The 12,928-nt window shown below is 51.4% G+C and overlaps 1 protein-coding gene across 7 annotated transcripts in view; it reads left to right on the forward strand.

Moving 5' to 3' along the window:
- The first annotated feature begins 400 nt into the window (after positions 1 to 400).
- The window catches only part of MEGF11 (multiple EGF like domains 11), a 351,328-nt gene continuing 338,800 nt past the window's right edge, over positions 401 to 12,928 (forward strand). For 4 of the 7 annotated variants that reach the window (XR_009605913.3, XM_060618217.3, XM_060618223.3 and 1 more), the window contains exon 1: positions 402 to 564. The gene's annotated coding sequence lies outside the window, so the exon portion shown is untranslated. Of the gene's footprint in view, positions 565 to 12,928 lie in introns of all 7 variants that reach the window. The other 3 variants (XM_060618221.3, XM_060618220.3, XM_060618215.3) reach the window with 2 other exon arrangements.

Consider the following 12,928-nt stretch of genomic DNA (forward strand, 5'->3'; position numbering starts at 1 on the left):
GAGGGAGGGGGGGAGTAGGGAGGGGAAAGGACAGTAGAGACGAAGTGGGGGGAGGGGGGAGGTTAAAAGGAAGAGAAAATACGAAGAGACACAGAAAAGGGTTAGAGAGAGAAAAGAGAGATGGGAGAGGAATGAGCAAAAGGGAGAAAAGGCGGGGTGGGGGCAGGGTGATGAGAAGGGATGTTGGAAAACCCAGAGCCAGAGAAAAAGGAACCCAGAGGAAAGCTGGAGAGGGACTGGAAGATCGGAAAAAGCGAGAGAGCGAGCAAGCGAGAGCGGGGTCTGAAAGGACCCAAGCGGGAGAAAGAAGGGGGGAGGGAGGGAGCCACGAGCAGGGAGGAGGGAGCTGAGAGGGGAGGGAGGGACCGAGGGACGCGGGGGGTGGGGGCTGGCTCGGCAGCAGCAGCCGCGGCTCCAGCCGCCCGCCGGCTCGCTCACTCTCTCGCTCGCTCGCTCGCCGAGCCCGCAGCTCCGGCTCCTGGCCCGGCGCTCCGGCGCGGCTCCGGCTCCGGAGGACAGGACCGCGCGACTGGCCGGCCGAGCCCGGGGCGGCCGCGGAAGCAGGTAGGTGGCGTAGCCGGGACTGCGAGGACGCGGAGCCTGGAAGCGTGGGGGGCACGGGGAGACGGGGGGTGGGGGGTTGGGGTCTGTGGTCCGGGGAGGGGGCTCTGCAGCCCCGCCACTAACTTTCCACCGGCTCCGCGGATCCCCGCTGCCCCGCTCGGCGCGGGCTGCGGGAGCCGAGTTTGGCGCGGGGAGGAGGAGAACGCCGGGATGTCCGGGCAGGACGTGGGGCGCCCGGCGCGGGCAGGCGCGGGCCCTCCGGCCGCAGTCCGGGCGCGGCGCCCGCGGCGGGGAAGCCCCGAGCGCAGCGGCGCGGCGCGGTGGTCCGGGGAGGGCGCCAGCTCGTCCGCCGGCGTCTGGGGACTCCACCCCCGAGCCGCCCCGAGCCGCTCCGGGCGCGCCAACTGCGCGCAGGGCCTCGGGCGCCCTTCCCGCCGGGGGACGCGGCGCGGAGCCTGCGGGGCGCGGCCGGGCGCCTCTCTGCCGCCGAGCCCCAGCCCGAGCCTTGCGCGCCTTCGCGTTTTGGAGGTACGAAACGGACTGCATACTCCTTTCGTTTCTTTTTCATCCCGCCGCCCCGGTTCTCTTCGGGGAAGTCTGGGACACCGAACAGCCCCGCGGGTCGACTTCCCGGACGTCCCTCTAGCTCTCGGCGGCGACCCCCAACTCCCGAAGTTAAAAGAGAAGCGAGACACTCCCAGTGCGCGCCTGGAGCGCGGTCCCGAAGTTCCCAACTTCTCGCCCAGCCTTGGGGTGGTTGTGTTGGAGGTGGGGAAATGGTGGTGGTTTGTGGCCCCTTGGAGTCACAGAGCGCAGCCCCCTTCCTCCCAGACTTGGTTTATTTTTCCTAATTTGTTAGGGAAAAAAACCCACAACGATTTAAAAAGATGCAACATTGTTCCCCGCGGGCGTCAAGGTCCGTGAGTGGGATGGAGCCCTGACCCGTCGGGAACCTGGGAACGCAGAACCTGGGCCGAACAATTTCCGGAGTCCCCGAACCCCCGGCTGCTTTCTCCCGGACCTGGGCTCCCGAGCTGCATCCTCGGGTAGTCGGTCTCGGGATCCTTTCCCCCTAGCCCGCGCTGCGAGGTTGGTCGGCCTCCTTCCCGCGTGGTCGTGTCCTCTAGAACAGTATTTCAAAGTGGCTCCGCTTCGGGATCTCCCACTTCGTCCGCCCGGGAGCGGATAAAGCTGGGCCTCTGGCAGGTTGGAGGAGGCCTTTGGGTGGTTTGGGATCCCGGCCGTCTCGATTCGCTCTGGCCAGGGTGTTCGTGCCCGGGGAATCAGTGCGCCCCACCACCCCCCGCGCTCTGCCAGGGAAGCAGGGGTTAATTCCCCGGCCAGGTGGCACCGGGCGGAGGTTGGCCGGGGCTATCGGAGCACGCGGGGGGCGTGGGTCCGCTGGCTTCCGGAGTCCCGGAGACCGGATTCGCCGCCTGTGCGGCTTCCTCGGAGCTAGCTGCCCCGGCTTCCCCTCTTTCTTTGTTGGAGTGCTGTTGGAGAGGTTGTCTTGAAAGGTTTCGAGCAGGTGAAGTGGGACCGAGAGCTGGGGGCTTTGCGGACAGGGTTCCTCCAGGCTGGCTGTCATTGCGTGTAGGTTGGGCGGAGTCCCCGGGGGTCGGTGAACCGACCACCCGGGAGTACTCAGTCCTCAGCTCCTTTGGCGGGTTTTCCCCGGTGCACACCGCCCACCACCTCAGTCGGTTGCGCACACGTTGTTTAAGCCTCTAGAAATTCAAGGACCTTGCAGTCTCCCCCTCTTCCTCCCATCTCACAGATCTGCAAACGGAGGCCCAGAGAAGTGAAAGGACTTGGTTAGAGCTGGTTAAGGGGTGCAAGGGAATGTAAGCCAGATCTTCTGACTCCTAGTTCAGGTTTTTTTTTTTTTTTTTTTTTTTTTTTTTCCTAGTACTCTGTGCTGTGGTCATCACTTTCTTAGCACCCGGCAGGTGTGTCCAGTCAGACCACAGCGTGCCCTTGGCTGGTGTTGAGAACTGGATGTGTGTGAGGTTAGAGGCAGAGGACTGGTCTCTGGATTCTCTCGTTGGCTTCTGTGCTGTGATCACCCCCCAGGATAAATCACTGAGGTGACAGTTTGTTGCACACCTATCCTGTGCCTGCACCGAAGTCTGCAAGTAAAGGGAGCCCTGAGACCTGGCCCAGCCCCATAAAGTACCACCCAAAGGGAGGGCAGTCGCTGTCTTTTACCCAAGGAATCCACTCTAGACGTTCTCAGGGGAAATCACTTTTGGAGGGGGGCAGAATTACGGATAGTCCCTGGAGAAGGGAGGATTTGGAATTGAGCCTTGGGTAGATTTCTGGTTGGGGGCGGCGGGGGGTGGGGGGGTGGGGGGGAGGAGTGTGGGGCACAAGGCTTGAGCATAAGGAGAGTGGTAGGAGAGCTCAGGGCTTGTTCAGAGGCTGATGGAAGGACAGCAGAGTCAGGGCGGATGAGAATTTGGCTTTTAAGAGAGAAGCAGTAGGACAGCTGGGTGAGCCAGCCGCTCAGAACACAAACTCAGAACGTGTCCCCAGAGTCTTCTAGCCCTAGATCTAGGGTGAGCAATTGGATGGGAAGTCAGCACCCCATGAGCCAAGGGTTATATTCAGCCTTTTGCTTTTCCCTTTACCCTTTTCTCCTTGTTCCCTGGGCTTTCATATACAGTAGTTTCTTTGCCCCTTCCCATCCATAACTTAGAATTTAGATACTTGAGGGTTTGGGACCTACTGTTGTACCTCCTATGGGGAGGGCATTTACTGGGCTAGGAATAGTCAACAGACAATTCTCAAGACCATACTTTTTGCCAAGCACTGGTCTAAGGCTTGGGGATATACCAACGAATCAGACAGGCAGAGCCCCATACCTCATGATGCTGACATGCTAGGCTCCTGTTCTCCGTGACGTAAAGTCTAGATGTAGAATGGAGGCAAATACACAAAAGATGTCTGAAGAAATGGGACAATATAGCAGAGATTCCTGAGCTTCCCCACTCGTGGTTCAAGGCTCTGAGGACAAAGGCTTGAAGCTGTTGGCTATGAGACTTGGAGATTCTGTGGTCTTCCATGACCCCAGCTTCTGGTTGCCAAGGGTAACCCAGAGGGAGCTGCATTGAAGACCTTAGATATGGCATTGGAGAACTGCTCCGTCAGAGTACGGGTGCGGGGAGAGAGCTGGTGAGTGTTGGCAACTATAATCTTGCTACGTATCCATAGAGACTGGTGCCAGGAAACCATATGCCTCTTAAATTCCAGCATCCACAGCTCCTTTGTGAACTCTGTAGCCCCATTGTACAGATGGGTAAATGGAGCCCTGACTCTGCAGACTGGGACGGCTTTGCAGAAAGGAGCCCAGCACTATAGAGTCCAGGTATTCCTGATCTCTGATTCAATTTAAAATGATGCTCTTGCCTTCTTGCTTTGTAGACCAGTGGTTCTCAGACTTCAATATGGAAGGCTCCTGTAAACACAGATTGCTAGGCTCCACCCCCAAGGTTTCTGATTCAGTGGGCCCAGAATGGGCCGGTGATTTCGGTCTGTAATGAGTTCCCAGGTGGTGCTGATGCTCGTGGTCCGGGACCACACTTTGAGAACCACTGTGGTAGAACAAGGGAAAGTGAGAGATTTTTCTTGAGCTTATGCAGTAGAGGAACCTGGGACAAAGGCTGTGATTTAGCTCTAGGAACTCCCAGAATTTGCCTCTGTGTAATCCCCTCCCACCCCCCACCCAGGAGGCCATAGAATTAAAAGAATATTTTATCTTCATCAGCACACACACAGAGGATATATTGCAATATAATTAGGGAATAAATAGGTATCATGTGTTGGATGTAGACTCCATGCCCCGTGGCTCTGTGGGGGTTTATTATGGCAGCGGTTATAATTGAAAAGGTGTCATCTGCTTTGAGAACCCTTCATGAAACTTTCATGGCCTGGGTGGTCAGTGTCCAAAAAGGCATGTATTCTTTATTTAAAAGAAAGAAAGTCCGAGAGATTGCTTCTTCTGCTAATGGGACTGTCTGTGTTTCCTATGACGGTAACTATGCAATGTGTTCTTAGAGGAGAGAGAAAAAACAATTGAATAGCCAGCGTGAGCAGGGAGGGGCTGGAGGAAGTCCACATCACAGGTTTACAGATCTGTTTGTTGAACATTTCAGAATGTTTTGAAACTGTCTGTTTCACCTATATTTCTGATGTGCAGCTATATCTCAGCGGGAGGAAAGGAGGGTTTATGTTTCAACTTAGCTTGGTTGGGTAAATGTAATAGCACATTTTATCCCCAATGTGTTAATTAGACTCCAAAGAAAAGAACTATAAAAGGGTTGTTTTCCTAAATGCTGGCATTTTTCATCTGGATCCTATTTATTGATTATTTTACAGTTGAGAAGGAGCAAAAAAAAAAAAAATCTATGTTTTTATAGCAAATAAAGCTGGCTGCAGTAATTATGCAGGCTCAACATGTCTGTTCTGGAGCAGGAAGTTGGAATTCAGCCTGACTCTCAAACATTTGGGTGAGATCTAATTGAGAAAGACATTTCAAAGAACAAATATTTAGGAATGCGGAGTTTCGCTGATGGTCTCTCTGGGCCAAGCGCAAGTACCTTGCTTTTAGCTTGATCATCAGAGGTGGGGGGACACTACAGGGAAGGACCTGGTCAGTGATGTTGAGACCGGAGTCAAATCATGAGGCTGAAACCTGCAGATAATCAGTGGGGTTTGATAAAGGGAAGAAAGATGCTTTCAGGGAATATAGTCCCTGGAACTGGTGAGCAAAGGGAGAATTAATCAAATATAGATCGAACACTTCTTGATTGTCCAATCTTGGGACAAGCACAATGAGGAGAGGGACCAGGACTTTTACTTGTCATATATCTCCCATAACGCTTGGCTCGGGTATCTGTGGGGACAAGAGCCCTCGATTAGCCTGGGTGTCACTCTGGGTTGTGAATAGCAGAAAACTTGAGCCCAACTGGCTGGAACAGTAAGGAACTTAGTATCTCCCATTATAAGAGGTATGGGCTCTGTTTGCCTGGAGCTTGTTTCTTTCAGTGCTTCAGCAGCAGCATCAAGATCTAGATTCTTTTCATCTTTCCTTGTTTGCAAGGTCACAAGATGGTTGCAACAGCTCCAGATATTACACCCTTACAATAAGGAGCAGAGGCAGAAAAGGCAGGAGGGGAACCTTTCCCAAAAGCCCCTCCGAGACTTTCCCTCTCGTCTCATGCATGTCTCATTGGCCGGAATTGCGAATCACATGACCATGTACACCAACCATAGGCAGGAGAAGAAGACCACCATAACTGGTCTAGAACAATCTTGATTTGTGTGTTGGGCCTCAGAGAGGGATGCTTTTGGAAAAAAGAAAGCAATCAACAGTGCCTGTTAGAGAGTTTAAGACCTGGGTTGAATTGTCTGTCTGCTTTTTAGCCTTGTGACCTTAGGCAAGGCCTTTGAGTTCTTTGTGCCTCAGTTTACTCCTCTGTGCAATGGGGATTTATTGGGAATATAAATCTGTATCAACTCCATATTACAGTTAATTGGTATACAAGAAGTAGATTATCTGAAGAGTTGATCTCTGCCATCAAAAGAATTGTAATTTAGTGCAGGAGACACGAGAGGACGAGGCTGTCAAATAATCAGAGAACAGACCAGAGAGTAGATAAGTAACTATGACTTGCAGACCAACCATGGTAGGAGGAGCATGACATCAATGGGAGCCACAGTAGTTAGGGAAGGCTTCCTGGAGGCGGTGGTTCAGAATGCATACTGGAACTCTAACATTTAAGTATGGATGGGTTATAAGCTCTCTCTGCCTAACTTGCTTCCTCTTGCTTTTCTTTTTTTCAGTGGTAGAATGGGACCGTTTGGCCAAGATGAGATCTTATCCCTACAATCATAGTGTCTTTGATCATCCAAATATGGTCGTGGTTATAGAACAGTTGTGGTTCTAGGAGGCAGGGCAGAGTGGCTTCCTCGCCAATCTTGGATTCCTGGTTTCCGATCCAGGATGACCCATCAGTCTCCACATCTCCTACTACGTTTCAGGTGCTGATTAGACATTGTTATCATTATTATTATTGGGTATCTGGCTGCCATGGTAAAATTTATATGCCTAAAATGAAATCCGATGTCCTCTCACGGCTCAAGCCATCTGTGCTTCTGGATTCTTCATTTATGCTGTTGGCACCACCACCTTCCCAGATGATGCTTGGGCTCAAAACCTCAGCAGCACTTTGGATGCCCACTCCCTTCCTCTGTTTCCGATATTCACGCACCAACTTTCTTTCTTACGGTTCTTGGGTAGAAGTCCTCCTTTCCGACGTGAGACATCCCCTCTGTTCAAGGTCTTTCCACCTCACGCTGGGCAGCGGCCCTGGTCTCCTGCTCCGGTCTGCCATCCTCCGGGCCCAGTGCATGGGAGGGCACAGGGACGTAGGTCTCAAGGAGCAGTCTGTGGACCTCTGCAAATAGTAGAGCTTACAATTCTAAGGCAGAGGTGGCAATGAGTCTGGAATCCAGGGCTGCAGACACACCAGTGTTCCTTGGGGGTGCCATCTCTCAGCCTCCCGCCCTAAAACGTCCTGAAGTCATCCCGAAACACTGTTTACATTCCACACGTTACCTTCTATTTTTTTCTCTACTATTCACTGGATGCAGCCCAAAGTCCTCAAATAGACATTTGAAAGCTTCCACAAGCCGCTGCATCCTGTCTCTCCATCCTTACCTTCTAGGATTCACCAACTCCGGTGGACTCTGCTTCGAGTTCTGCCCATCTCTGTGTGTCAGCCGAGTCACCCTTTCCTTCAAGGGCGGTGTTAGAGCTGCGTCCTCATTAGACCTCCCCTGACCACCCGGAGCCCACAGTGATCTCGAAGCATTGGTCTTTCGTTCTCCTGAACCTGCGTGGCAATTATTGCCTACGGCGCAAATTCCGTCCTTAATAATATGCTGCTGGTGTCGTTGTTCTCCACTTGCTTGGAACGTTCCTCACCTTCCCAACTGGATGTAAGAGCATCGAGGTCTGAGATGGGGGGTGGGGGGTGGACCCTGCTTTGCACCCAGGATTCTGGCCAGCGAGCATAGCGCACTTCCGTGACTATTTATTGAATTAGTAAATCACAGGAATGGGGGAAATAAGATGATTTACCCCAAAAGTCAGTTCATCTTTACTCTTTTTTCCTTCATTTTAGGGAAGAGGCTAAAGTTGATGAATGTCTGCTCTATGTTGGGTCCTACTTTAGGTGATTTTTTTTAAAGGAACCGTTTTGAGTCAGCCTTGTAACCAACTCCCCCCCCCCCCCCCCGACCCCGCCGGGGTGTTGGGATTATTGTTGTCATTTTACTGATGAGAAAATGGAGGCTGGGAGAGGTGAAGTGTCTTGCCAAGCTTACTCAGCCAGCGGGAGGCAGAGAAAAGGTCAGGATCAAGCTCTTTCCTCTGTGCTCTATCTCATATATCTCCGTGAGGTTCTCCCGACCTTGCCGTGTGCTCTGTCCTCCCAGACTCTTTCCCCTCTTCGCTCTGTCCACCTGCCTCCTTCTGTCTCCTGTCTCTGATAAGACTCAGACTGTCTTTTGTCCCGAGAGTGTGTTTGGGGGCTTTTAAAACTCTGACGTCTCCTGTGACTCTTTTCCCGAGGACCTGCCCCTCCTGTTAGGTTGTGTTAGATTGATCGCACACCTTTTCCCCTTTACTGTCTTTCCTGCCGCCTTCAAGCTTGGACTAGAGATTCCATTAGAGCATAAAACATTCTGCTAGTGGGATCGAGCCGGGCCTGAGCCAGGTTTTGCATCCGACCCTTTGGATCCATCCACCCTCACCTGCCACCACGCCCGCTGTGTGTCTCAGGTGTTACCTGCGGAAGGAAGACGCTGCCGATTTATCAGCAGCGGCGCGGTCTGCTGGAGGAGTGTGCCAGCCCCGGGAGTTAAGACGGGCATTCTTCCATCCTCTGTGCTCCCGTTCATTCATTCATTCATTCATTCATTCATTCTACAAATACCGAACATTGACCACGTGCTCACCATAGCAGGGAGCGAAACAAAGTCTTTGCCTTCATGGCGCTTGTATGGAACTGAGGGGAGACAGATGGTTAAAAAAAGACAAACACGTTATATAATATACTTCGTGTTGGTTATAATGGAGACAGCAAAGCAAAGGGGTATGTCTGGCGATGAGACGCTGCTATTCTATGCAGTGTGGTCAGGGGAGACCCCTCCGATGGGGACATTGGAGCAGAGCCTGCGGGGAAGGATGCCATGTGGATATCGGGGGCAGAGGGCACGGGGCAGAACAGCGAGGACAAAGGCCCTGGGCGAGAACTCGGCTGGTACGTCTGAGGATCCGCAAGAAGGTGGCAATGGAGACATGGAGGGGAGCTTGGGAGGAGGTGAGACTCCTCATCTTCAGTCTCTCCACTGCCTTAGAAACACTGTCGTCCTTCTCACGGCCGGTGCCGCTGGCTGAAATCACTCCTCAGTCAGGTCCCACCCGGCTGGCACAGTTCAGCTGTGGCCCCCCACCCTGTAGGGGGCTGCCGTCTCAGCCATCGCTCGTCCATCTGCCTCTGCTCTGGGTTCTTGCAACTCTCTTGTCTCCACTAGATAACTGAGCCCTTGACTGCACGCTGGCTGGTTCCCTTCCCCTGGGCTCCTCTTGGGTCGGTCACACCTCCCTAATGAGCCAGCCCCTCGAAACTGGTTTATTTTGAAGCTGGGCTGGGCTCAGCGTCTCTACCCTTTGGTGATGCTGGCGTCTGAGGTGGCAAAGAGGTGGGTTCTGGAGAGATCTGTGGGCGGCAGCTTCTTTGCGCTAAGCCCAGTGTCCCTGCATAATAGACAGGAAATCTTTTATTCCAGGCTTTCTTGGAGCACTTTGAGCTGGGAGCCGCTGGTGCTGCTGGGAGCTGGGAGGAGGGACCTACCTTTCCCGTGACTTGGATGCAACTTTGGCCCTGAGTGGGGAGAGAGCGGAGCTGGCGTGCGGAGGAAGCCTGTTTCTCTATCAGCCTTTATGGCTTGTCCAGTGAAAAATAAGATGTTTCAGGAGCAAACGACTAAGGAGTTCATTCACGCAGGGTTCCAGAGACCTTCCTGCCATCCGGGGCAGGAATTCTGTGTGCCGTGGTTGACTTGTGAATGACCTTGAGCCAGTCTCTTAACCTTCACCTGTTCTGTTGCAGTTTCTTCTCAGCCAAGCTGCCCCTCTCCCCATCCAGCATAGAAGGAAATGACCAATAAACTTTATTTTTAAACAAATTATTTATTTTAGTTGGAGAGAGGCGGGGGTGTGGCAGAGACAGAGAGAATCCCAAGCAGGCTCTGCACTGTCAGTACAGAACCCAGCACAGGGCTCAATCCCACGAACCATGAGATCATGACTTGAGCAGAAATCAAGAGTCAGACATCAACTGACTGAGCCACCCAGGCGCCTCCAGTAAGTCTGATTTTTTAAAGACCTTAACTATTCCCCACGTTTGTTTCTGCATTAATTTTTAGGCCATGGTTTTAAAACCTGAGAAATGACAGATGGTTCCACTTTAAATGGGGAGAAGGCTTCCTACAGACCTCTAATATTGTCTTAAATTATTAATATAATAATATTTAAATATATATAAATATAAAACTAGGCATACATAACTTATGCTTATGACTTTATACAATATTAAACTCCAAACAAGTTTATAAATTAAAATGCAAACTACAAAGCCAATAACATTCAGATTAACAATATTAATTTGATGTGATAGATGCTGTTTTTCCATTAAGGTTAAATCACCCCTTGCTACAGATTGTGGTTTTGGCTGCATGGGGCATTTTGGCTGCTTCCTCCGCCATGTGCCCTGTGGTGACTCACCTGTCCCATTACATTTCTCAGCTGGAATGACAGTGAGACCTTTGTCCCTACAACCTGCCGAGGGGTCATTTGGCTGGCACTTGCACAAAAGCATTTGTGTGTTAGGATGCTGCTTTTTTTCTCATTAAGGCCAATGGCACAATTAAAGGAGCTCTATTTAATTCTAGTGCAACAGCAGACCCTGGTGCAAAGCTGGGCGTAGGAACTGAGTGTCTCTGCTTGGTCTTTGAAGTGAAAACACAATGATTCTTATGATGCCTACGGAACCCCTGCTTGAGAACTGTTGAGCACTCTGAATAGCGCCCCCAGTGGTGTGAAAGAGTTAATGCGAGAGTTGCGGCTAGTTGGTCAGCAATCAACGTACTGCAAACCATGTTCTGAACCTTTGTTATGTGCTGTTATTTCAAGAGGTTCGTAGAATAGAGGTAGGTATTATCCCCATCGTACAGGTGAGAAGGTTGAGGCTCAGAGAGATTGACCGGTCGGGGTCCCACCAGGCTGCACTGCCTCCCCACCTACAGACACTGTCCAGGTGGCAGGGTGCTTTGAGCGATTAGAGTACAAGGACTTTGGAGTAAGCGAGAGCCTCTGGATTCTCACAGTGGACTCAGAGCTTTCTGGTAGCAGTTAAGACATGTTATTTGTGCAAAAAAGAGGAGCGGAGCCAGGAAAGAGCAGGATAGGACTTAATAATGGCCCTCAGATCCTCAGGAGGCTTTAGATAGCAGTGCCAGGGGCTAGAACCTTCCCTGAAGGCGCCTGGGAGGTGCATGCTTGTTACTGCAGGTGAGATACCTTAACCATTACCTTTTTTAGCATTTCACACTTGAGCAAGTAGGTTTTGGGTGCATTTATTTTCAACTTTCTGGGTTTTTTAAAAATTATTTTTATTGCGGTAAGTGCACATAACATAAAATTTACCATCTTGGGGCGCCTGGGTGGCTCAATTGGTTAAGCGGTAAGCGGCCGACTTCGGCTCAGGTCATGATCTCGCAGTTTGTGAGTTCGAGCCCCGCGTCGGGCTCCGTGCTGACAGCTCGGAGCCTGGAACCTGCTTCGGATTCTGTGTCTCCCTCTCTTTCTGCCCCTCCCCCGCTCGCACTCTGTCTCTGTCTCTCAAAAATAAATAAGCATTAAAAATATTTTTAAAAATTTACCATCTTTAAGTGTACAGTGTTCCGTGGAATTAAGTACATTCATGATAGTGCATGACCATTGCTATCATCCGTCTCCACAATTGTCTAGTTTGTGTTTTACGACAACTTTGCAAAGCAAATTATTGTTGTCAGAAACCGGGGCTCAGAGACTTTGAGTGACTTGCCCAAAGTCATACCCTAAACCTGGTGTCTGCCTTGCAACAGTGACTTTGAGTGCTGGTGGCAGGCTTGGTGTCCCAGTGGCTTGTGTGGGTATGTGTGAGATGGTCAGGCTTCCTGAGGTAGGGGCTTAATGGGATGACCCCAGAGTGCTGTTCTGGAATTGATTCTGTGGGTCAGGGTAAGGGCGACTTACTCCTGTATATCTAGGTCCCACCTTTACTCAGAGCAAAAATTAAAACCCACTTCTGCCCTTGGGACATGCCCTTCCCCTGCCTGACCTGCCTGGTTTAATCATCCAAGCTGAGAATAAGTACAATAATTAAAAACAACCCAAAACTTTTTATCCTGCTGTGGATGAGCAACAATCTACATATGCAAATAAATGGCATGCCAGTCTCCATGAATATTAATTTGGAAAGAGAGGCTGAGGCCCTAAATACACTCAAAACCAACAATTTGGAATTTTGTAACTACTCTGGCTCGCTCCGATAATCACGGCCTTATTGTATTTTAAGGTTCCCCCGCTCCCAGCTGACCTTCCTTCTGAGACTCTCGAGGTTACCAGGGGGATGTAGAATGTCTCTGGTTGGGAGGCCAGAGGCCTGGGGAGGATGGGTAAATCCTGACCCTGGAGCTGTGTCTGATCCTTCCCTGGTAGAGGTCCAGGTTCTAGAGGCTCTTGGATTCCGGCATCAGCAGTGAGTCTCAAAGGCCGGTGGGGGACGGTTCTGGGGAACACTGAGGGACAACTGTCAGCTCCATACTCTTGTGCTATCAGGGAGACGGAAGGGGACTTGGGAATCAGCTTGTCCTATGTCTCCTAGGCAAGTTAGGACACTGGGATCGTGGGATGGAGGAGGGGGATGACTCGCCCAAGGGGGCACAGTGACTTAACGGCAGGAAGCGAGAACTCTTAGAAATCTTACTCATCCTGGCCCTGAAAAGCACATTTCTTTTTGAGTGTGTGTTTGTAGGAAGGGGTGGGCAGGGTGGCATTTAAAGTTTGTATACTTTGGAGGAGAGCATCATTCTTCTCGTGTGAACGTTCTCTCAGACAGGCAGCTGCTGAAAATCCAGTCTTCTCTCCCATTTGGGTTGAAAGGAACGATTTCCTTGCACCCTCTGGTAGATTTCCAGAATCTGGTAGATTTCCAGAATCTGGTAGATTTCCAGAATGAATGTGGGTTGTAGC

The sequence above is a fragment of the Panthera onca genome, chromosome B3, assembly GCF_046562875.1.
Source record: "Panthera onca isolate mPanOnc1 chromosome B3, mPanOnc1 haplotype 2, whole genome shotgun sequence".
NCBI lineage: Eukaryota > Metazoa > Chordata > Mammalia > Carnivora > Felidae > Panthera > Panthera onca.